Source organism: Armigeres subalbatus, chromosome 1 (assembly GCF_024139115.2).
Source record: "Armigeres subalbatus isolate Guangzhou_Male chromosome 1, GZ_Asu_2, whole genome shotgun sequence".
NCBI lineage: Eukaryota > Metazoa > Arthropoda > Insecta > Diptera > Culicidae > Armigeres > Armigeres subalbatus.
In genome coordinates, this window is record NC_085139.1 from 230670919 (window position 1) to 230696546 (window position 25628).

The 25628-nt window shown below is 46.3% G+C and overlaps 1 protein-coding gene across 6 annotated transcripts in view; it reads left to right on the forward strand.

The window, feature by feature from the left end:
- The first annotated feature begins 283 nt into the window (after nucleotides 1–283).
- Nucleotides 284–25628, forward strand: part of LOC134205857 (proton channel OtopLc) — a 235334-nt gene continuing 209989 nt past the window's right edge. For 3 of the 6 annotated variants that reach the window (XM_062681506.1, XM_062681512.1, XM_062681511.1), the window contains exon 1: nucleotides 22354–23407. The gene's annotated coding sequence lies outside the window, so the exon portion shown is untranslated. Of the gene's footprint in view, nucleotides 675–22353; nucleotides 23408–23439; nucleotides 23584–25628 lie in introns of those variants that run through there. The other 3 variants (XM_062681510.1, XM_062681513.1, XM_062681508.1) reach the window with 3 other exon arrangements.

Here is a 25628-nt window from a genome sequence, read left to right on the forward strand (position 1 = left end):
CTCTGCATTTCCCAGGCAAAAGTAGGTCATTCGGCACTATCTCTGCCAAATAAAACACCCACCCTCTGAGTTCGCCAATTTTGCGCTTATCAGCGACGTCATTTCTCTCGCTCTTAGGACCCATTCCGCGAACAATTTCTGATTTCCGAAGAGACCCTTCTCGGGAGCGGGAGCGTGGCCTTCAGTAGAACAGATCCACGCACTTCACGGGGGAGTCCACGTAGTTTACCACAGACCAGCCCCGGAACAGCATCCGGCTTCGTTTGCTCAATTTTTCAGTTACCTGCACCGTTTGTTGATTGTTGATTAGCCGATTCTTGGCTCGTGTTGGTCCTTGCTTGTGGTGCTCACGTGTGCCGATACTCCACCTGAAACTGTATTCAGACAGATAGTTGCCGTACTTTGTTCTAAATCTTGGGAAACCCAAACTTATACATACCCCATTTTTTGGGTCACCGCATCGTTTTTCTTGGCCTTTAAGATCTCTCCCCAGTGCCGGGAATAAAATCCAAAACGCGTCCAATTTTATTTTCTCGTGACGGTAGTCTCTAAACCAACGCGCGTCAAACGTGCCATCGAAACCATCCAAAACAAAACAAAAAATATACGATCCGTAACAGTTCACAGCACTGCACAGCGTAGCCTCAACGGAGTTCAGAAACCGTTGTCGAATCGTAAGTGTTGAACATCACTAATATTTTGATATTCTTCAATCTATGTCGATGCTTCGCTTTTTTGCTCCATCTCCTAAAATAGTTTCTTTATCCAAACGAGTACTTATTACAATCTTCTTGTTAGGTTTTTCAATCTCCTAAATCCTCCTCGCTTCTTCCTTTTCCCAGCGTTTTCGAATTCTTCTATTGTGACTAAAAGCTAATAATACTGAGAATATTTAGAGCTATCTTGTTTTCCTTATTTCAATCCTTCAAACTTTTGCAATATATTTGCCTATACCTGTTACTGTGGTTGTTCTTAAAAAAGCGATCGTATAATTCATAAGCCCAATAAAACACAAACATAGCAATAACAATATTTGAGAACTTGAAGTACATATGAACAGTACGTGGAAGATTTAATTCGAAAATTGTTTGGATGTGATCACTATTCTTAGGTTGGCTGCCACCATTCGAAATATGCGAAATATACATATCAAACGGACCCTCCTTAGCCGTGCGGTAAGACGCGCGGCTTCAAAGCAAGACCATGCTGAGGGTGGCTGAGTTCGATTCCTAAGCTAAGCTAAAGCTAAGCTAAAGCTAAGCTAAAGCTAAGCTAAAGCTAAGCTAAAGCTAAGCTAAAGCTAAGCTAAAGCTAAGCTAAAGCTAAGCTAAAGCTAAGCTAAAGCTAAGCTAAAGCTAAGCTAAAGCTAAGCTAAAGCTAGCTAAGCTAAGAGCTAAGCTAAAGAGTAAAGCTAAAGCTAAGCTAAGCTAAAGCTAAGCTAAAGCTAAAGCTGGGCTAAAGTGCTAAAGCTGGTGGAGCTAAGCTAAAGCTGAGCTGCTAAAGCTAAGCTGGGGCTGGGCTGGGGCCTGAGCTGAACAGGGCTAAGCTAAGGGCTGAGCTGGGGTGAACAGGGCTGCTGGAGCTGGGGCTGGGCTGGGGTGGGGCTGGGGTGGGAGGAGTGAGGCTGGGGCTGCCTGAGTGGAGTGGGAACTGGGAGCTAGGTGGGGGTGGTGGAGGTGGGACTGGAACAGCCCAGGTGGTGGGAGTGGGGAACAGCCTGGGGCAGCCTGGGGCTGGGGGTGGGTGGAGCTGGGGCTGGGGTGGGAACAGGTGGGCTCAGTGGGAACAGCTGGGTGGGGTGGAACAGGCTGGAGCCTGGGGCTGGGTGGGGTGGAGCCTGGGGCTCAGCCTGCCTGGGGCTGGTGGGGAGTGGGGGCTCAGGGCTGGGGCTGAACAGGCTGGGGGGGGTGCCTGGGGTGGGAGCTGCTCAGCCGGGGCTCAGCTAAAGCTTCAGCTTCAGCTTCGCTGCCTGCTCACTAGCCTGCTCAGCTAAAAGCTAATTCGCTCGCTAGCTAAGCTAAACTGCTAAAGCTAAGCTAAACTACTAAGCTAAAGCTAAGCTAAAGCTAAGCTAAAACTTAAGCTAAGCTAACTAAAGCTAGCTTAAAAACTAAGCTAAAAACTAAGCTAGCTTAAAGCTAAAGCTAAGCTAAAGCTAAGCTAAAGCTAAGCTAAAGCTAAGCTAAAGCTAAGCTAAAGCTAAGCTAAAGCTAAGCTAAAGCTAAGCTAAAGCTAAGCTAAAGCTAAGCTAAAGCAGAGCTAAAGCAGTGCTAAAGAAAAGCTAATGCAGAGCCAAAGCAGAGCTAAAGCAGGGCCAAAGCAGAGCTACAGCTAAGCTAAGCTGAGACTGAGCTGATGCTAAAGCTAGGCCTCAATGTTTGTTTTTATGCTTTCGGCCGCAAAAGTGGAAAAACATAATCCTTTAAAATGTGTTATTTAAACACGAACAGGCTGCAGCAATACTTCAGATTGAAAAAAAGCAACTAATATCTACCCTTCACGTTAATGGGCCTCCCATCCCTCGTTCAGGCGTTGAAGGATCTCCTTTTTTATAGGATATAAAATATCTAAGAATAACATCAGAAGTATACAAAACATTCGGGTCGCAGTCTCACATTGTACATAGGTTCAAGAGTATATGCTTAGCCCGTATAATAGATCGCATTCGTTGCACCGAAACGCATGACTTCGCAATTATTTGCCGAGTTGTGTCGGCCGGATCCTTTGTTCTTTCCTACTTCCACCCCGGTGGTTGCACCCACGTGTATACCTTCTCAAGCCCGCATCAGCAGCATGAAGCTAATGCCGCACGCTCTTACTGGAAATGAAGCGGGAAACTGCCTGCTTGATCCGACAGATAAGTGTTACCAGGCGGTGGTGATTGTGCTCGGAACGCACCTAATGAGAGAATCGGTCACCCTACACCTACGGAGTTTTCCTCCGAATTTTCTCATCCCCTTGGGCGAACCAACTCCGACGGCACTGGAATGGCGAGACTACTGTACTGGTGGTGGTGGTATCGCAACATTAATCGCCACCTTCTCTTGTATTGGTAGAGTCAGAACGTTTTGCCCCATCAGGAGGAGCTCTTCATTGCATCTTGAAGTTACATGCCACTTGTGCGCACTGATGATAAAAGCGTCGTCAAATACCTAATGATGATTAAGGCTTTTAGAGGGCTTCATGATGACCAGTGATTAATGTATGTGTCTTAAAGCATTGCTTCTAACACTTATCACAAGGGAGATTTTGCTTGTTTATGTGTACATACAGTAGCATTGCGTCGATTCTCCATCTCTGAGGGGACACTAGCATACACAGTGAGCAGAGAGGGCAGAAAACTGCAAATTAATTTGAATGCGATTCGAAGCTTTTATAATAATATTGGTTTCATGCAACTAAAATTGATTATTATCGCATTATTTGCATTGAACAGCGAATATGGTAGATCGATCAAGTTGAAACCAGCAGATTGCAGAATTTTATACAGTTCCGTATTGAATTCTTACAAAATCTGTAAAAACTTGGCATATAATTATTGTATAGAAATAATACAATTTTGTATTAGTTTTATACAGTATGTATAGAAAAAAACGTTAACATTTTTTTGACTTTGGTTGCCAGCTATGAACTGAGCGAAATGTTAAAGATTTCTATGTATTGCACAGGCAATTTTAGCTATAGCCTGGAATGATTAATTCCAATTAGTTCGTCCTAAAAGAGCTAGCTGCATTTGTCATAGGAGAAAATTTATGTTTTTATTTATTTAGTACTGATCCATCTGACTACAATGTCTTAATGAATAAAAAAAGATACATACATTTTTTTTGCAATACCACACGAATAATTATTCCTCTAACAATGACGAACGACAAATCTTATACTTGAAGCGAGTGGTTGTTTGATCGAAATCGTAGAGATCATCAACTACCATCTGTCCGGATCATCGATGATAGCGGCTTATTGTAGCCGATGGAATCGGTTCTGTGGCAATGATCGTTGTCTGAGAGGACGTTGAATTGCGCGGAAGTCCAGTAGCGCAAGCAATCGCGGAGAATCAATTTCGTTGTTCAGTACCTTGGCTACGAATGCTGCAGGCTTCTTCTTCTTTCTAGGGTGTCCATACGAAGCAGTTTACAGCGACCAGTGTATGCTGGAAGATTCATTGGATCACGCCAAGGCAAACTGCGTAATGCCATCCGAATGAACCTCCGCTGAAGACGTTCAATACTTAGGGATCACGATACATCAAGCAACGCCAAATTATTTAGTAAAATGAATGCACTCAGTAGAAAGCTCAGATCTACCTCTATAAGCCTCGACGTCCAGAACCTTATGCGCTCCAACCCTCCAGAGATGACCAACGCTTTGAAGGGAACTTTTGCGAAGCCCGATTCCCTGCTTGACCCACTACACAAAGTGGAAACTGAAGCAGTGGTAAGTCATCCTGCCCAGACGAAGTTGGCCATCCCATGCTGGAGCACCAGTCGCTTATTGCTAAAACCTTTTTAAAACCTTAATATTTGGAAACGCGCATTCTTGTGTATAATTTTCTGTCGCATCTACTTCCCGAGAGCCGCCACAGAGTTCAATAACTACGCCATCCAATTTTCGACAGTTACCAAGAGATTCTGCTTTGCAATGTGGTGAAAATTCTCTCAAAAATTAAACTTGCTTTTGGATATACTAGGGGATTAAGAAAAATCTGATATAAAAAGTGAAATATTCTCGCAAGATTCGGACATTCGGTTGGTTGCTGTTAATAGTTTTAAATGCTCAACAAGGTCTCAAGAAACATAAATCGGTTCTTCTCAGAACCCCCATTTGAAACGGAAGAGTTGATTTAGTCTTTATTGATCCAGTGATGGCTGCAGACAATTTATTCGCCACGGTAGCGTCAACGGTGAAGAGTTAAATTTTCTCGCTAGATTCGGATAATAGTGAAATTTTCTCGCAATGTTGTAAATTCTCAACAAGGTTTCAAGAAGCATAAATCGGTTCTTCTCTAAACCTCCAATTGAAACATGGTGTTTAGACGAAATTTCTTTAAAGTGAAATCAAATTAAATGGCTTGTCTCTGAGCATCATCAAACCCGAGCTTGTGCGTCGCAAAACAAGAGCGAGTTTAACATTCATTTTTCAACATCATCGAAGTAAAACTTTGGAACTTAGCCTTTTGAAAGTTAAACAAACTTAGTATTCTTAGTATTCTATATTAGCATTTCCATTGCATGAGACTGTATCTTGTGTGACAAGTACAATGGATGCACTATTTCCAGGGTGTCGAGAAAGTTTTCAACCCGAAAACTTTCAGACTGGACCGAGAATCGAGCTCGCCATCTCCGGATTGGCAATCCTACGCTTTTGATCGCAAGGTTACTCCCCTCTTTAGCTGTTTTCTTCAGATTAGAAGATTCTAAATTGGCCGATTTTCTAAATAGTGTGCCTTTGCAATTACTAACAGAATGTGATCAACGATTTGTTGGCCATGGTTGGATGATTTTTTACTTTGGTGGACATTTTCGGTAAAACAAATTCTCTACTGTGTAAAACGGTCGTCCTAGCAAAGGATCGATTAATTTCAATTGTACCACGACCGCTGTCCGATGATTCGTTGTTACGGACGCCGGCTAGTTCACGCTCCGTGAAATCTCTAGCGTAAATGACGCGCTGCTGCAGCCACGATCGCCACAGACACCACCGAACGCCAACGCCACCGAGCCATTGTTACTAGACCGCTACCAGACGGTCCACGGTGACTAACGAAGAGCTTATCGTAGCCGCAAGAAAACTTAAGCTCAATAAGGCGCCAGGCCCGGATGGTATTCCAAATCTGGCCCTTAAACACGCCATTCTTGCTGATCCAGATATGTTCAGGAGCTGCCTCCAGAGATGCATGGACGAAGGAAGCTTCCCAGATCGATGGAAACGACAGAAATTGATGCTGATTACCGAAGCCCGGCAAACAACCGGGGGATCCCTCGGCATATAGACCAATTTGCCTACTCAACACAGCTGGAAAGCTGCTAGAGAAGGTCATCCTGAATAGATTGTCGGCTTATACAGAGTGTGCTGGTGGCTTATCCAGCAACCAGTATGGTTTCCGTAAGGGCCGTTCTACCATCGAAGCAATTCGATCGGTAACGGATACGGCCAAGATAGCGAGAGATTTAAATAGGCGAGGTATTAGGTATTGCACATTGATTACACTTGACGTATAAAACGCGTTTAACAATGCTAGATGGGCAGCTATTGCTGACTCCCTTCACCGATTGAGAGTTCCGGATTACCTGTGCAGGATACTGAAAAGTTATTTTCAGAATAGGTTGCTGATATGGGGCCCTCCTTAGCTGTGCGATAAGACGCGGCTACAAAGCAAGACCATGCTGAGGGTGGCTGGGTTCGATTCCCGGTGCCGGTCTAGGCAATTTTCGGATAGGAAATTGTCTCGACTATACGAATGCAAAAATGGTAACCTGGCTTAGAAACCTCGCAGTTAATAACTGTGGAAGTGCTTAATGAACACTAAGCTGCGAGGCGGCTCTGTCCCAGTGTGAGGATGTAATGCCAATAAGAAGAAGAAGAAGAAGAAGGTTGCTGATATACGACACGGATGCTGGTCAAAAGTCGATCGTAGTGTCTGCGGGTGTTCCACAGGGATCGATCCTCGGACCAGTTCTGTGGAATATTATGTACGACGGAGTATTACGCTCAAGTCTCCCGGCCGGTGTGAAAATTGAAGGCTTCGCGGATGACGCAATGCTAGAGGTAACAGGAGATACTCTCGACGAAGTCAGATTGAAGGCAAAGATGGCAAGAAGCTTCTTGCCATCTTTGCTGAAGGCTTCCTACGCGATTGGCAGAGTGGAGGAATGGCTCAACTCAAGGCGGTTGTCCCTTGCACATCACAAGACGGAAGTCGTGGTGGTGCATAACCGCCATGGGTTGCAGCAAGCGAGGATAAGAATAGGGACCTGCACAGTTAACTCCGTGAGGTCTCTTAAGCATCTGGGCTTGATGAACGACGATAAGCTCAATTTCACGAACCACGTCGATTATGCATGTCAGCGGGCTTCATTGGCGATACAATTTTTATCACGAATGATGACCAACAGATCGGCGGTGCATAGTCAAGTGCGTAGGCTGATAGCTGGCGTAGCATTGTCTATCATCCGTTATGGCGTACCGGCATGGGCCGTAGCACTAAAGGCCGAGTACAATGTAAAGAAACTGATCAGAGTACACCAGCTGATGTGCCTACGTGTCGCGAGCGCATATCGCACTTTATTATATGAAGTGGTGTGCGTTATAGCTGGGATAATGCCGATAGACATACTCCTAGAGGAAGATGTGGATTGCTACAACGAAAGTGACTCGGTGCAAGTGCGACGTGTCAAGAGAGCAGTCTCGCTGCTCAAATGGCAAAGAGCATGGGACACCACAGTCGAAGGTCGTTGGACCCACAGACCGGATGTGTCCAACTCCAAAAATCCTACACAGGTTTGGATTCGCAGATTCTGCGGAGTATCCAGAATGTGTAGGTGAGGTAGAGTCTGCCGAGCATGTGATGTTCGCATGCCCGCGATTCAAGGTAGATCGCAATGCCATGCTGCTTGTTAGTGGTATGGATACAACCCCGGACAACCTCGTCGAGAGGATGTGCCGGGAGGAAGCTATATGGAATGCAGTGAACACAGCATCTCAACAGATTATGTCGAATCAGCAGCGGTGGTGGCGTCCTGAACAAAACCAACGAATGCAGTAAGGGCATCTGTGATGCAGTAAACACTTTGATCACCCCGACAACCGACAACCAACATGTCGCGGGTGGGCTGCGGGGACCTCCGTATGTAGATATAGATGTCATTGCGGTCCATGCGGTTGTTGTCGGGGTGCTCGTCTCCAACGTGAGATTATGATACGGACTGCTAGGTTACTATCATAGCTTGCGATCGACGGGTGGAGAGGTTACCACCCTTGAAGTCGATGTGTATTAACGTCAAGTGCGTTAGCATAGGGGTGAGCGTTCTCAATAGTCCCCCCTGATGTATTGCTTAATTGCGGGCCGGGGGTACGGACTGGCGAAAGGGTTTTGGTTTTAGTGGGTCGGGTAAGAGTTGTCATGTAACTCATCCCCACGTTACCTGAGTTAACCTATTCAGGTGTCTGGATGAAGATTTCCGTTTACCCATGATCAAAAAAAAACACTCTAGCTTGTCGCCTTTCTTGTAGATGGGGCATATGAACCTTTCCGTTCACTGCTCCAGTGGCTTTTCAGTATCCCGGACTATGACAATCAATTTGTACAGGCAAGCAGCCAGCTTTCCTGGGTCCATCTTGATGAGCTCAGCTCAGCAGTTGGATGGCATCCTTAACTTCCATCATATGGGGGCTGATTGGCTTCCATCGACCGCTGAATTGCCTTTACTCTCAGCAACATTTAAGTGTTCTTCGGAGTACTGCTTACACCTTTCCATCAGCACACGTTCATCTGTCAAGATGCTCCTATCCTTATCCCTCACGGCACAAAGCCTTTGCGAGATGCGTTGGGCTTCTGATAGAACTTGCGTGTTTATTAAGAACATAAGCTGCGAAATGGTGAGTTGACATCCGGGAAGGGGCGCTTAACATAGCTCTGGTCCTCACAATTTCCAATACTAACGCTTCCACGGGTCTTCCGATGACAATTGACCGCCAGCTAAGGGTTTCGTACTTAGCTGGTAGTGCAGCCTGCGAACTGTTGTCCTTCTGACATCAGCTAGAGTGAGACGGGGTGGGCAGCGTAGTTCGCCTCCGCGCGGTGCTCGCTGGAAACGATGGCGTATCAACGGCAGTTGAAGGGCTAGGCGGCTAAATGAACTACAAACGAGGGAGCGCGGTAGCGCATTAAGACTTAGACTGCCACTTAAGTCTCAATTACGGTTCTGACAGGTGTGTTAAAGGTTGTGTGTTTTGTATATTGTTACTAGCTTTATGTACCCGGCCTTGCTCGGAGTTGCCAGTTTAATTCGCAGTTTTTTTCACCATCGGAATTGGAATAGGTCAAAAGGATAATTGTGTTTTCTTATTGATATTTCATCATTTGATTAAAAGAAGGTAGATTACATTTGAAAACATTGACTGATTTTGAAAATGGGATCAAACCCAAAATCGCTTTATTCCGGGCAAACGTCTATTTCTAAAGAAGGAAAACATACACCGATGCCTTATTCCGGAAAAACGTCTATTTTAAAGAAATGATCACATTTACCGTCCAGAAGGAAACACTTTAATCATTGCTTTTCTCTGGGCAAACCATGATTTCGATGAAGTGTTGAGTTGATCGATCCCTGTCATCTTCGCCTTCTTAAGAAAAGAATGTTTGTTCCAAATTTGGTTGAAATCGGGCAAGGGTACAGAAGTTATGCTGGAACATTGGATCATTGCATACCTTGCTTTTATTTATTAATCTTGAATCATTATCATATAATTATCATACCTTTTAAAATTTGGAATAAAGGTTACTCGATTATGGATCACTATGCAATTTGATCATTCATAATCATCAATCATTAATCATATCGATCGTTAATCATTAACCATACACATAGTGTGTCAACATTTAATCACGATCGGTAATCGTTAATCATAATCCAACGGTTTTTTCATCTATTATTCATAATCGTTAATTATTGTCAAAAATGAATTTAATCATTAATCATTATCAGTCATCATTTTCAAAAATTATAATTCATTAATCATAATCTTTAATCATAGAGTTGAATGATTTAATCATTTAATCTGCTTAGAATTGGTCCTGGGGTCAGGAGTTACACTGAATTGCCCGTTTTCTAAAGACAACCGCTTTCCCTTTACCCTTCCTCTTTTCTCAACGGCCATTTCACCCCTTTGTTATCTTCTCCTAGGGATAGAAAATGTGTGTACCAAATTTGGTTGAAATCGGTACAGGGGTTCAGAAGTTACACTAAATTGCCTGTTTTCTGAACAATACCCCTCCTTCAGACCCCTACCCCCTTATCCAAATTTCCCTCCCGTACGATCGGCTCCTCATAGTGAATATGTGTACAAAATTTGATTGAAATCGGTCCTGGGGTTGGGAGTTACACTGAGTTGCTCGTTTTCCAAAGACAACACCTCCCTATACCCTCCCCTTTTTTCCAATGACCATCCCATCCCCTTTGTTATCTTTTCCTTATGATGTAGAATGTGTGTACCAAATTTGGTTGAAATCGGTACAGGGGTTCATGATTTACTTTGAATTGCCCGTTTTCTAAACAAAACCCCTCCTCCAGACCCTCCCCTTTCCCAAATCCCTCCCATATGATTACCTCCTCGTAGTGAATATGTGTACAAAATTTGGTTGAAATCGGTCCTGGGAGTTGAAAGTTACACAGAATTGTTCGTTTTCTGAACAAAACCCTCCCACCACCCTCCCCTTTTCTACATGACCATCCCACCCCTTTGTTAACTTCCTCTGAGGATAGAGAATGTCTGTACCAAATTTGGTTGAAATCGGTCCTGGGAGTTGAAAGTTACACAGAATTGTTCGTTTTCTGAACAAAACCCTCCCACCACCCCTCCCCCTTTTCTACATGACCATCCCACCCCTTTGTTAACTTCCTCTGAGGATAGAGAATGTCTGTACCAAATTTGGTTGAAATCGGTCCTGGGAGTTGAAAGTTACACAGAATTGTTCGTTTTCTGAACAAAACCCCTCCCACCCCCCCTCCCCCTTTTCTACATGACCATCCCTCCCCTTTGTTAACTTCCTCTGAGGATAGAGAATGTCTGTACCAAATTTGGTTGAAATCGGTCCTGGGAGTTGAAAGTTACACAGAATTGTTCGTTTTCTGAACAAAACCCCTCCCACCACCCTCCCCTTTTCTACATGACCATCCCACCCCTTTGTTAACTTCCTCTGAGGATAGAGAATGTCTGTACCAAATTTGGTTGAAATCGGTCCTGGGAGTTGAAAGTTACACAGAATTGTTCGTTTTCTGAACAAAACCCTCCCACCACCCCTCCCCTTTTCTACATGACCATCCCACCCCTTTGTTAACTTCCTCTGAGGATAGAGAATGTCTGTACCAAATTTGGTTGAAATCGGTCCTGGGAGTTGAAAGTTACACAGAATTGTTCGTTTTCTGAACAAAACCCTCCCACCACCCCTCCCCTTTTCTACATGACCATCCCACCCCTTTGTTAACTTCCTCTGAGGATAGAGAATGTATGTACCAAATTTGGTTGCAATCGGCCAAGTGGTTCCGAAGTAGTTCGCGAACATCCCTACATAGATTGGTTTTTATATATATAGAAGAAAGATAAGATATTGTGTTTTGCGAGGGCTGACAACCGGGTCATTCTACTCCCTTACTAGAGCCGGGTGAAACCGACTCGAAACGGCGGGTGGGCTAAGGGCAAGGCTGCTTTCCGTCCCATAAAACCGTGGCGGGCCTTGTGGCACGCTGTCCAATTCTGCTGTCTGGTTGGTGACCAGACAGAAGTGGGCTCAGATGAACTCCCTGACTAACGCCGATCTGGCTCTGAACACGAAAGTGTCAACCCACGCATGGCCTCCCTGCTTGCTCGAGTTACAACCGTAACCAACCGGACTTGGCCGAATTCCATCGGTCGTCAACGTAAGCGAAAGCCACTTGGGCATGGAGCGACAACGAGCATCATCAGCAGTTATCGAATACGATCGATTGGGACTTTGATCGTGTGGTGCTGAGAAAGCATTCTTGGTCACGTAGGTTGAACTGTAATTAAGTCAGAGCAGGGAAAATAAAGTTAGTCTTAGTCTAGCAGTAAACTCGAGTGTATCTTTTTTTAAAAAGAACTTTCCGTCCCGGAATCTTTAACTGGCGCCCGAATAGGGACCTCGCGACGGTAACCGTATAATTCGGAGTGAAAATCCAAGTGAATTCTACAGAAATATAAAAGTGATAAAAAAAATCATCAAATCGGTAGCAATAGCCGTGTAGAACTCAGAAGAAATGAAGTGCTAAGAACTGTGAAAATCTTTTAAAAAGCTGAAGAACTCAGTGAAACACGGTAGCAAGAGCCGTACAGTGATTGCAGATTCAGTTTGGTTCCTTGAGCCATCACCCCGGAGAAGCGATACGTAGGACACCGAGGAGCATTTCCCGATCGGTGCTAGGACCCTCAGTAGCGGAACAGCAAAAAGGATCAGTTCGACACACCTGCCTACGTTTCCCCCGTCAACCAGCGAGGACCTACACGAAACCCAGCAGACATCCAGATGCACCCCCTTTCAGGCTTCAGCAGAATTCAAATTCATTCTTACTATTATCTTCATCATTTTAGCATAAAAGCTTTGAATCACCATGTAATGGGTTTAAGAACTAGATTCGATAAAATTGAAAAAAAAAAACGCAATTTACAGATATGATAGTTCAAAAATTTGAAGATATAAATTTTTCACTAATTTGAAGATATAAATTTTTAACTATTTTACACACCAAAAGGCAGAAACGTTGGGACGCCGTAGGTAGAGTTTGAAAATTTATAGCCGGTTCCCCCGACGCGGATGATCTAAGACTAATTAATTCAACCATTAACAATCTCGTTGCTAATAATAATATACAGGTAAAGGTCAATAGAGAAATGACGTTGCAACTAAAAGTGTCAGTGTTTAAAACTAAAGATGCTATTGAAATGTTAAATTCAAAAACTTCCGAATTATATTCCATTAATGTTCTCTTCAACCTTAAAGAATTAAACGATAAAATAAACAACATTATTGATACGATAGCATTAGCAAAAGTAGGATTATTAAATGAGAAAATTCTATCTAAAAATGAAATTGAAATGTTTAGGAGAGATTTAGAGAGAGAAAACATTACAGTTCACTCAACATCCGAGGTCGTAACTTATGCCGAGACAGGAATCGCCACAAATCGCAAGGAGATCGTTTTATTCATCAAGATGCCGAAGTTAGATCCCAGGGTTTTCCGTAAAATCCATGTTATTCCAACGTTCCACAACCAGCAACAAATTCTTACGACCGAAAAATATTTTTTGGTTCATCCAACACAGAAATGTATCATCAAGAGCCTAGAGCCCACAATTTACCGTATTGAAGACACCGAAATAACGGATTCAACATGCATACCAAACTTAATAGATGCAAGACCAGCCATTTGCAACTACTCGTTGAACCCCATACAGCAGGAGATCATTTCCATCAATAAGGATTATCTACTGGTGAATACAGTAAGCAATTTCACCCTATCATCAGACTGCAGCGTTAATGAAAGAATTCTCTTTGGATCATATCTGATTCAATATGAGAATTGTACCATACGAATCAACAACATTTCGTATACCGGCAGAACTCGAACCATTGCTGGAAATCCGGTTCACCTCCATCTGGATGGAATAACAATTGCCAAAGACAGTCATATATTGAACCTTAGCATGGAACATCTCCACAAGCTGCAAACAGAAACACGGGAAGATTTGGACTTACTCCGTTTAAAAAGCAACAGTCTACACTTTCCACACTGGTCCTTTTTTGGAGGAATAACTATCCTCCCTATAATCGGTATCATTCTTTTCTTCAGCATTTTCTCCCGCAGAACAACCAGTATCAAACTTGAAACGATACCAAACACCAGCAATCATCATGGAAATTCGGAAACTGGAAAAGACGTCAGAAGCACAGGAACGCATTCATTTACGGGTATGATGCCCCTGGAGGTTCATCACTAAGGAGGGGCGAGTTACAACCGTAACCAACCGGACTTGGCCGAATTCCATCGGTCGTCAACGTAAGCGAAAGCCACTTGGGCATGGAGCGGCAACGAGCATCATCAGCAGTTATCGAATACGATCGATTGGGACTTTGATCGTGTGGTGCTGAGAAAGCATTCTTGGTCACGTAGGTTGAACTGTAATTAAGTCAGAGCAGGGCAAATAAAGTTAGTCTTAGTCTAGCAGTAAGCTCGAGTGTATCTTGTTTAAAAAGAACTTTCCGTCCCGGAACCTTTAACTCTCGCAAGCATAGACAACCATGAGATCATAGAGGCGACTACTTCAGTAGGATTCGATGACAGCTGCAAGGGGGACCCATGAGCTATGTCAAGTACTCCAGTTTCAAGAGGTAGGGGCGCCGTAGGCGCAGCGGGAGACCCCTTCGCAAGTAGGGGTCTAGCGAGGTCTCCTCCCACTAGGGAGGAGAATGGTGTTGAGGCAGTAACTAGTTTGCACGGGACTAGCACTACCCCAGCGGGAGGGGTTGACAGCCAGAGCGATGCTCAGGCAGTCAACACACCAGGCCAACCGGTATCCGGTTAGTCGCCAAGCAGCTCGATGAGATCATCGAGTTCACGAGCGGTCGAAATAATATCAGCAAGGATCTGAAACAGAAACTTCTGGTACTTCGACAGTCGGTTCAAGCGGTAAAACGCGAACATGGCACGCTCACCAGGAGGGAGGTTGGAAGCGAGAAGGGTGAGACACGTACTCCGGCAGAACCCTTCTCCTTCCTTGGAGGGAAGGTTTCGATGCAAGAGGTGATTGGTACCACCCCGAGTGTCGGCGAGGGAGGGACTGCGGCGCGCTCCAAACAGAGGGTCGGTCCGGTAACGTTAAGCGGCGCCTTACTGTTACGGACAGCGGTACGGTCGAGTCCGATAGGGCGCCCGATCGTCGAGAGAGGGCACCCAATCGGGTGAAACCACGAGGGAAGGGCAACGGTGTGGCCCAGGCTACTAAACCTAAGGGTGATGGTAGCCAACCTGCGAGGACTACTCAGCGGACCGAAAATCCCTGGCAGCTCGTTAGCAGAGCTAAGAGGAGGGAAGAGGGTCCTCACCCCGCAAGTAAACTTAGGGACAGAGGTGAGGCTTGTTGGTCAAGACCGACAAAGAGAGGTACGCCGATGTTCTTAAGACCATGCGAGGTGCCGAAAAGCTTTCGACACTGGGTGAGGACGTGCGAAGCGTCAGACGCACTAAGGCAGGCGAACTGATCTTTGTGCTGAAGCGTGGAGCAAAGGCGAGCGGTACCGTCTATAAGAGGATGGCCCAGGAGGTCCTGGGTGAGGGAGTGGAAGTGAGGTCTCTGGGTGTAAACAGCTGGACGAAGCCACCGAGGCAAAGGACCTCATTTCGTCGTTAAAGTTGCAGTGCGATATAGAAGTCGAGCGGTCTTCTATTCGTCTTAGAGGTGGGCCCTTTGGCACGCAGGTAGCTTGGTTCAAGTTACCGGTAGCGGACGCCAAAAAGGTCCTGGCGGTCGGGAAACTGAAGGTTGGATGGTCAATATGCCCAGTAAGCATATTCCAGCCACCTTTAGTCGAAAAGTGTTTTAGGTGCTTCGAATCTGGTCACAAGTCGTGGGAGTGCAAGGGGCCCGACCGAAGTAACCTGTGTCGTCGTTGTGGAGAAGAGGGACATTTTGCGCAGGCCTGCGATAAAGCACCAAGGTGCCTTATCTGCGCTAGTAGGAAGCAAGCCCGTAACCATGTTATGGGTAGACCTACTTGTCCCTTCGGTGGTGGGGTGGCAATAAGAAATCGCCGTGCGGGTAGCACAGCTGAATTTTAACCATTGTCTACTGCCCATCAGCTGCTGTGGCAGTCGGTCTCTGAGTCAGAGACCGACGTTGCCATTCTTGCAGATCCGTACCGTGTCCCTGTCAATAATGGAAACTGGGTCGCGGACGACTCCAAGATGGCGGCGATCTGCACAATGGGCCGGTTTCCGGTCCATGAGGTCGTACACACACCTGTCGAAGGTTTCGCCATAGCTAAGATCAACGGGGTGTTCTATTGTAGCTGCTATGCCCCACCACGGTGGCCAATAGAGCAATTCACCCAGATGGTCGATAGGCTATCGTCCGACCTTGTAGGTCGGAAGCCGGTTGTCATAGCGGGGGACTTCAATGCTTGGGCGGTGGAGTGGGAAAGCCGCTGCACCAATCAGAGAGGTCAAGCTTTGTTAGAGACTCTAGCAAAGTTGGAGGTCGTGTTAGCCAATGACGGCTCAACCAGCACGTTCCGTAGGAATGTGGTGGAGTCGTTCATTGACGATACGTTCTGTACCCCGGCCTAGGGGGACTGAACTGGAGGGTCGACCAAGGCTACACCCACAGCGACCACCTAGCCATCCGCTACGTGATCAGCTGTGGTGTGCAGCAGTCGAGGTTGAGAAATCCCCGTCAGGTCCGTGGGTGGAAGGCCCAAAGCTTCGACAGCGAAGTTTTCACCGCGGCGCTGGGACTGGAGGGTAACACCGACAATCTTACAGGGGACGCACTGACAGCTGTCCTGTCACGTGCATGCGATGCCAGTATGCAGAGGAGGGCACCACCGAGGAACGGTAGACCTCCAGCATACTGGTGGAGTGCAGCAATCGCAGACCTTCGGTCAACCTGCCTTAGGGCTAGGCGAAGGATGCAGAGAGCTCGCTCTGAGCAGTTGAGGGATGAACGCCGCTTGACGTTCAAAGCTGCGAAGTTGGCCCTTAACAAGGCCATCAGTAGCAGTAAGAGGAAGTGTTTTGACAACATATGCCTGAACGCCAATGCTAATCTTTGGGGCGATGCCTACAGGATAGTAATGGCGAAGACCAGAGGGGGGCTGGCGCCTCTCGAACGGTCGCCGGAAAGGTTGAATCGCATTATCGATGTTCTCTTCCCGTCCCATGCCACAAGCCCTTGGCCACCCCCAGCACCGCAGAACGCGAGTGCTGAAGTGGCTGAAGTGGCAGCGGTGACGAACGAAGAGTTGCTTGCGGTGGCCCGAACCCGTGACACGAACAAAGCTCCGGGGCCCGACGGAGTTCCAAACCTCGCTCTGAAGGCAGCGATCATGGCTAACCCGGACATGTTCAGGACAGCCATGCAGAGATGCCTGGACGAGCGCAGTTTCCCCGATAGGTGGAAGAGACAGAAGCTGGTGCTGTTGCCGAAGCCCGGGAAACCACCAGGTGACCCATCGGCGTACAGACCAATCTGCCTACTGGATACCACAGGGAAGTTGCTTGAGAGGATTATCCTCAACAGGCTTACCCCGTACACCGAAGGTACGAACGGCCTGTCAAGCAATCAGTTTGGGTTTCGTAAGGGTAGGTCCACGGTGGATGCTATCAACTCGGTTGTGAAAACTGCGGAAGTAGCGATACAACGCAAGCGGAGGGGAACTCGATTCTGTGCGATAGTGACGCTCAACGTCAATAACGCATTCAACAGCGCAAGCTGGGATGCCATCGCGCTCTCGTTACTCCGGTTGGGCATTCCGGAGGGCCTGTACAACATTTTGGAAAGTTTTTTCCAGAATCGCGTACTCTTATACGAACAGGTGAAGGGGAGGGTAGTGCTTCTATCACCGCAGGAGTTCCTCAGGGATCTATCCTGGGCCCGGTGCTATGGAACACTATGTACGATAGTGTTTTAAGACTGAAGTTCCCCCCAGGTGTTAAGATCGTTGGCTTCGCCGACGACATAACGCTGGAGGTTTACGGAGAGTCGATTGAGGAGGTGGAACTTACGGCGGCCCACGCGATCGCCATAGTAGAGGAATGGATGAGCTCAAGGCAGCTGGGGCTAGCTCATCACAAAACAGAGTTGGTTGTTGTTAACAACCGTAAGTCGGTACAGGAGGCAGTGGTTCGCGTGGGCGATTGTGAGATCATTTCCAAGCGGGAGGTGAAGCTCCTCGGGGTGCTGATCGACGATAGACTGAACTTCGGCAGTCACGTAGATTACGCCTGCAGGAGAGCTTCGACAGCTATTGCGGCATTATCCAGGATGATGTCCAATAGCTCGGGAGTGCGCTCCAGTAGACGCAGGTTATTAGCTGGGGTTGCAGTATCTATCCTTAGATACGGCAGTCCAGCTTGGGCCTCGGCGCTTAGCGTCGAACGTAACCTGCAGAAGCTGGAGAGTGTACACAGGCTAGCGTGTCTTAGAGTGATAAGTGCACGGTATCACGGTATCACGGGATGCAGATTGTGTGATTGCGTGTATGTTACCCATTGGACTAGTCATACGAGAAGACGAGGAAAGATCCGACATGCGCGAAACCAGAGGAGCCCGTAAAGCCATTAGAGTCACTTCGACTATCAAGTGGCAACGGGACTGGGATAACTCTTCTAAGGGTAGGTGGACCCATCGGCTGATACCTAGCGTATCAAGATGGGTTAATAGGAGGCATGGGGAAGTTCACTTCCATCTGACACAGTTCCTGTCAGGCCATGGCTGCTTTAGGTGGTACCTACATAGGTTTGGGCATACGGACTCTCCCATTTGCCCGGACTGCCCAGGGGTCGACGAAACTGCCGAGCACGTACTATTCGTACGTCCTCGTTTCGTCGATGTTAGGAGCGGAATGCTAGAGGTGTGCGGGAGGGACACTACTCCGGATAATCTTATCCAGAGGATGTGTCAAGAGGTTGATAAGTGGAACGCGGTCTCGGCCGCTACCACTCAGATTGCCAGCATCTTGCAGCGCAATTGGCGCGCCGAGCAGCAGTCGGATAGCGCCGACTAGTGGGTAGCTAGTCTCGAGGGTGAGGTACCAGCGGGTAGTTAGTTAAGTAGTAGAGGAACTAGTGGGTAGCTAGTTATGAGGTAGAGGAACTAGTGGGTAGCTAGTATGTGGGCGTGCGTAGTAGCACGGACCCCTCCCAGAAGTAATGCCGAAAAGACTGTTCCGGGGAGACTCAGGGTCTGTGAACAGGGTGGTTTTAGCAGGACGGCAATAGCTAAACCCCGTTCGCCGGTAGCCCACCGGTGTCTGGATGCAGATTCCCATCCTACTGGAAAAAAAAGTGAGAGGTTGCGTCCTGTGGGGTCTGCCTAGGATGTGGTGGGGTTCGACAGTGGGCTCTGTTGAACTTCTATAAAAAGCTGCATGTGTCCCCAAGCAGGCCCTATCAAAGCGACCGTGTGTCGCTCAAAGCGCACTAGCTTAGTCCTGGTGTTGGGTGGGACTTTAAAAAAAATTGACCCGACTGACCGAGTGTCTGTCCACCAAGGAGGTGCGGCTCCAACAGCGTCTGTTCTGGCATCGAGCGGCTGAGTATGAAATGCTATTCCCCGGAAACTATACCTAAGATGGCAGCTCCATCCCGGTGGATAGGGAACCTTGGGCCAACAACCTATTGTTCCCGAAAGATCAATTTGTTCGAGAATCAGATAATGAAAGAATACGGACTGATTTTACGGCGACGACTTTTAGCGCGAAACAACGGACACGAATAGGAACATGGAACGTTTTAAACCTAGCCCAGCAGGGTAAATTGGCACAACTTGCCAATGAGGCACGTCGCATGAAGCTTGGGATCCTGGGACTGAGTGAAGTTCGTTGGCCAAACTTTGGAGAACACAGAACGCCGTCGGGAAAAATTCTGCTATACTCTGGTTTACGAGGTGAACACGCTCCCCGGCATCGCGGAGTTGGCTTCCCACTAAGCGCCCAGGCACACTCTGCGCTTATGAAGTGGGAGCCTTTCAGTGAAAGGATAACCGTTGCCAGATTTAGAATACGGGTCCGAAACCTTACTATAATCCAATGTTATGCGCCAACCGATGCTGCCGATCTGCAAGGCAAAGAGAACTTCTACAGTCAACTCAATGCCGTCGTAGATAGAATTCCGAAGGGTGATATCAAGATCTGTTTGGGCGACTTCAATGCGAAGATCGGATCCGACAACTCGAGCCATGAGCGCATTATGGGTCGCCATGGTATCGGACAAATGAGCGAAAACGGAGAGCTGTTCTCAGAATTTTGTGGTAATAACGACATGGTGATCGGGGGATCGCTCTTCCCTAATCAACCGGTTCACAAGGTCACGTGGGTCTCCCGTGACGGCTTTACAGAAAATCAAATCGACCACATCTGCATCAGCCGAAAATGGAAACGGAGCCTTCCTGATGTACGGAATAAACGTAGTGCCGATATCGCGTCTGATCATCACCTCCTCATCGGCGAAATACGCCTGCGCATTGCGCGGATTCGTCGGCAGGAGGAAAGAGTTGGACGACGATTCAACACACGCCGACTGGAAGATGCCACGGTGAAACGGTCCTTCGTTGAAGAACTGGAGACGCGTGCTGCAGATATTCCGGAAGGTGGCAGCGTGGAAGACCAATGGACCGCCATCAAGAATGCCTTCATCGCTACCAGCGAGAACAATCTGGGCGAACTGTGCACCCAGAGAAAAAAAATGGCTCACCGATGAGACCTGGAGGAAAATAGAGGAGCCGCGATAGAGCGATCGAAAACCAGAGGAGCAAAAGTCTTAGCCCGTCAACGATACGTAACTCTTGAGAAGGAAGTAAAACGCTCATGTCGACGGGACAAGCGAGCGTGGGCAGTCTCTTTGGCCGACGAAGGAGAGAGAGCCGCCGCAACCGGGGACATTCGCCTCCTCTACGATATCTCACGACGCTTAAGCGGGGCGAAGATGAAAGCAACGATGCCTGTCAAAGACGCGAATGATCAGTAATTGACCGACCCAACTGACCAGCTGAAACGCTGGTTCGAGCACTTCGAACAACTTTTTCAAGTCAGGCCATTACCACCTCGGCATTATCTGCCTAGGATCCGACGTATAACACGCGTCAATACCGAAACTCCATCACTGCTAGAGATTCAAACAGCCATCCAAAGCATGAAATCGAATAAAGCCCCAGGGGTCGATCGCATATCAGTCGAGATGCTCAAAGCTGACCCCATGACATCCGCTCAACTACTGCATCGTTTATTTCGTAATATCTGGGACACCGCAACTTTCCCGGTCGAATGGGTGCAAGGTGTCTTAGTGAAGGTGCCCAAAAAGGGTGACCTGACTGTATGCGATAACTGGCGAGGCATTATGTTGCTGTGTACCATTCTCAAAGTTCTATGCAAAATTATCCTAGCCCGGATTCAGGAGAAGATCGATGCGACTCTCCGGCGGCAGCAAGCCGGATTCCGTGCCGGAAGATCCTGTGTGGACCATATTGTCACGCTCCGCATCATTCGGAGCAAGTCAACGAATTCCAAGAGTCCCTTTACTTGGTATTCATTGACTACGAAAAAGCTTTCGACCGTATCAATCACGAGAATATGTGGGGCGCCCTGAGACGCAAGTTGGTATCTGAGAAAATCATCGGCCTCATCGAAGCACAGTACGAGGCCTTTTCGTGTAGAGTGCTGCACAATGGGGTCCTGTCCGACCCTATCCGGGTCGTAGCTGGTGTGAGGCAAGGATGTATTCTATCACCGTTACTGTTCCTCATCGTAATCGATGAGATTCTGGTAGATGCGATTGACCGTGAACCAAACCGCGGGCTGTTATGGCAGCCTATAACCATGGAGCACCTAAACGACTTCGAATTGGCTGATGACGTTGCACTCCTCGCGCAACGGCGCTCTGATATGCAGAGTAAGCTCAACGACCTTGCCGAGCGCTCCTTCTCGGCAGGTTTAGTCATCAAAGTCAACAAAACCAAATCGTTGGATGTAAACACGGTGACTCCTTCCAGTTTCACAGTAGCCGGGCAACCAGTGGAGAATGTTGAAAGCTTCCAATATCTTGGTAGCCAAATGGCGTTAGACGGCGGTACCAAGATCGACATAGGCGCACGGATCAAGAAAGCAAAACCGGGCAGATAAGTGAACGCACCAAAATACGAATTTTCAACTCTAACGTGAAATCTGTGCTGTTATACGCTAGCGAAACATGGTGTGTATCAGTGGAGAACACTCAACGGCTGCAGGTGTTCATTGACAGATGCCTGCGGTATATAATTCGGGCCTGGTGGCCTCACAACTAGATCTCGGAAACGAAATCTGTAAACAAGCATTAGACTGGAACCCAACGGGACATCGCAGCAGAGGCAGACCCAGAGGCTCATGGCGGCGAAGCCTCAATAAAGAAATAAAAGAAGTCGACCGAAATCTAACCTGGCAACAGGTTAACGCGATAGCCGGGCAACGCTCAGGATGGAGAGCTTTCAAGTCGACCCTTTGCACCACCGGAGGTGTACAGGATCCATAAGTAAGTTTGTTGTTGTTTGTTATTTTACTAATTTTCCGTACATGAACACACTTCTTGCACAGTAGTACGCATCATTTCCCACCACCACCCAATAGATTTTCCCTCTCATCTGAGCACGCCACTGACTGTGGCATCCCATCGCCCAAACTTTGTTGTTGCTTCGACGTCGGCCTGGCCTCTGCCTGCCTGCCGATAATGATATTGATGCTGATGGCGATGATGATGACGACGACGACGACGACGATGATGCTTGAGGGCGCGCATTTTTCGGGAAAACACAGCTACATGTCGGGGTGCACCAGAGGAATCACTACAGTCGGCCATTCAGTCTGCCAGCGGACGAGTAGGTACTTGGTTGCAAACGTGTGATGACGACGATGATGAACCGGAGCCTGAGACGTAACGCGCGCGCATAGAGTGTAAACATTGTGGATCCGTCGAGCGTTGGGTAGGTGGGAAGCGGTGTAGTCGGCGGTGATTGCATTATTTTTTGCGGTGCAACTGATGCATTTTCACAGCCTACTGCAAAGTGGCTGCCGAGTTGACCCACCCCGGCGTGGAAATAGAGTCAGTTGGGTGGTGCGATAAATAGTGGCTCATTGTGATTTTGCGGTTTGATCGCTCTCCTGTTATGTACGAAAAAACGGTAGATAAGGGATGGAACGATGGAAGACGACTTCGCTGATATCATGGCCATCGCCGGACGACAACAGTTGGGTTCCAACTGGCATCGCGTCGGGTGGCAGTAGAACCTTGCTACTGGTTGGTGTCCACCGTCGTCTTAGTCGGATGCTGGCTGGAGAACGAGCTTCGGAGGACGATTATTAGTGCGGGTGTGCGAACGCGATCGAAACGTTCGCTTTGCGTCTATTTTTATCCCACGTAGGAAAAAGTAAGTCCGCGATCTACCTCGGACCAGAGATAGAGAGAAAACTGCACCTCAAGTTGGATCACAATCTGATGCGTGCGATCGACACAGAGTTTACGCCGTGGTACAAAGTGCGAGTTTTGGCGGTGTGAATTTCTTCCCGCAACTATTTCTGTAAACAATCGTGAGCTGCGTTCGAGAACGGATCAAGTGATTCAAGCGAAGTGATCTCCGGGGGGATTGACTCCATTCAGATTCGGGCTGGAAGTGAACCGCGAAAGACGCGACCGTGCAACTACGACGACAAAAAAAAACAACAACGACGCACAACCTGTGGATCAAAGCGAAGAAAAAAAATACGCGGAAACGTAAAACCGTGAAAAGTGCTCGTTCTTCTGTGTTATGTTCAAGTGCGTATGTGTCAGTGTGTGAAAAACTGAAAGCGGAAAAAGGAAACACAAAGGACCAACAAGCAACAGGGGGCTGCCACCCAGCTAAGTGGATGAGAAGCTCGGCAAAAGGAAAAGTAAGACTTCACTCACTTCATTTCATAGAGGCGTTTATCCGTTTGGGCTAGGATTGTATCCAACGTATAAAGTGAAGCAGTTTTTCGCAGATGATTCCCCGTCTTCGCATAAAGGGGTAAATTGAAGGGAAGACAGAACAAAGTTATTCAACTGTCTTACAGCACACACCTTTCCGGTGAGTGTTTAATAGAGAATTAAAAATATTGGATTTCCTTATATTCTTGCTCTCATATGCATTAAATATTGAATAATATGATACGATGATTATTTCAGCATTGTTCAAAACTATTTTTGTTTTCCTCTTGTTATCGGAACTGTGGGAATTGCATGAAACTCTTCCGCACATTTATAAAGGTACACTCGGAAAAAATCTGTGAACTTCTTTTAAAATTGCTCTTAAAATCATCGTGAAAAAATTTCTCTTGAAATTTAAGTGGGAATCTCCCGTGAATTGGAATCGTGAATTTTCGGAGGAAAACATTCGAAAAAGACCCTGAAAATGTCTTTAGAAATTCTTCTGGTAATTCTTTTTTTTTTTTGTTTATTCCTGTAGAAAATTTTGTTAATTAACTTATCAATTATGTTTATTTTATCGATTTTCCTTGTGGGAATTCTCTCGTAATTCGAAGTGATTATTTCTCTTTTAATTCCTTTGTGGAAATTTGTTATGAAATTTTCTGGAAATCCTTTGTGGAAATTTGCTATGGGAATCTCTGAGAAAGTTCGTTTCTAATTTGTTATGGATGTTTCTAATGGAATTACGCTGAGAATACATTTGTAAAATGATTTTTTTCATGATTCCCATGGAAGTTATCCGGAACTTGAACGGCTCTGATATTTGAACCGTTGCTAGAAAAGTGGTTCATAAACCATTAATGTAAACGTTGAGTCTTTTGCATAAATCTATTTGGAAAGATCTAGAATCGGATTAACAAAAAAGTTATTTTTGATAACTAAATCTGTAGTTATGCACATTTTGTTTTCTGGTATTATATCACAATGCATGGCCATTTCGTTACCCGAAACAGTGGGATATGTACAGCTCTACCCATCGAAATCAGCTAATTTAAACGAAAGCTCGGCAATATGGCTGTTTGAGCTTCAGGTTTTTACACTATTTTGAGTTCCAAGATGGACCGCCTCTATTGAGAATGACTTTTAGAATGCACATGTACCACTTTTAATGGGAACGATTTTGGGTTTCTGTTGTCAAGAAACTGGAACCGGTTCATTTTTAATGGGAATTCATCTGGAATTTTATTTTAGGAAGAATTTCAGAATTCCCGAAGGAAACGAGCTCGGTGGTCTAGTGGCTACCGCTTCTGCCTTATAAGCAGGAGGTCGTGGGTTCAATTCCAGGCTCGTCCCTTTCCTACTTTGTATTTCTATCTTAGTTCTTTCTGTGTTTCACGTTCTACCAAAACGATTCCTACTGTTATAACCTTCCACGCAATCCCAAAACCTCCCGTGGCACCTATGAGAGGTCGTAGAGTTCTCTGCATCTTTCTTAAGTAGGTGTCCAACAAACCATCCTTCCCCTTCCTCAGCATTCGCAAGGACGTGGCCAGGACAGATCTCGACTATTGGAGAGTGCATCGCTTCCATCTAAGAGATAGTGATTAGTCCCAAATCAATATCTGTGGTAACGGATGAAAATGATGCTACTCTCATACAATAGTCTTGGCTTGTACCACCTACGAATTTGTGCGAATTGCTCAATGATAATGATAATGATAATGATAATTTCAGAATTCCCGAAGGAATATCGATGGAGTTTTCTTAGTTGTTATCTCAGTAATTACCGGAGCAGATTTTCAATGAAGTGAATTTGCGGAATAATTTCAAGAATAATAATTAAAGGAATTTCTACACGAACTTCCGAAAAAAATGATTATAAAATTCCGCTAAGGAGTAAATTATCTGAAACCTGAAGTAAAAAATGTCATCGGGAATTTTCCGACAAACATTGGGAGAATTCTCAGAAAATATCTGATGGAAGTTAAAACTACCAAATGAATACACGGGAAAGTATCCAGAGGAATTCATGTTAAATTATTTAAAAGAATTACCAGTTGCCGCTGCCAAAAAATCATGTTAAGCATTTTGAAAGGAATAAATATTATCTCAATCCAATTTTCAGAAGAATTACCGCATGAACGGAGAAACTTTGAAAAAATCATCGAAAAAAATCTTGAAAAACTCCAGACATGTTTAAAAGAA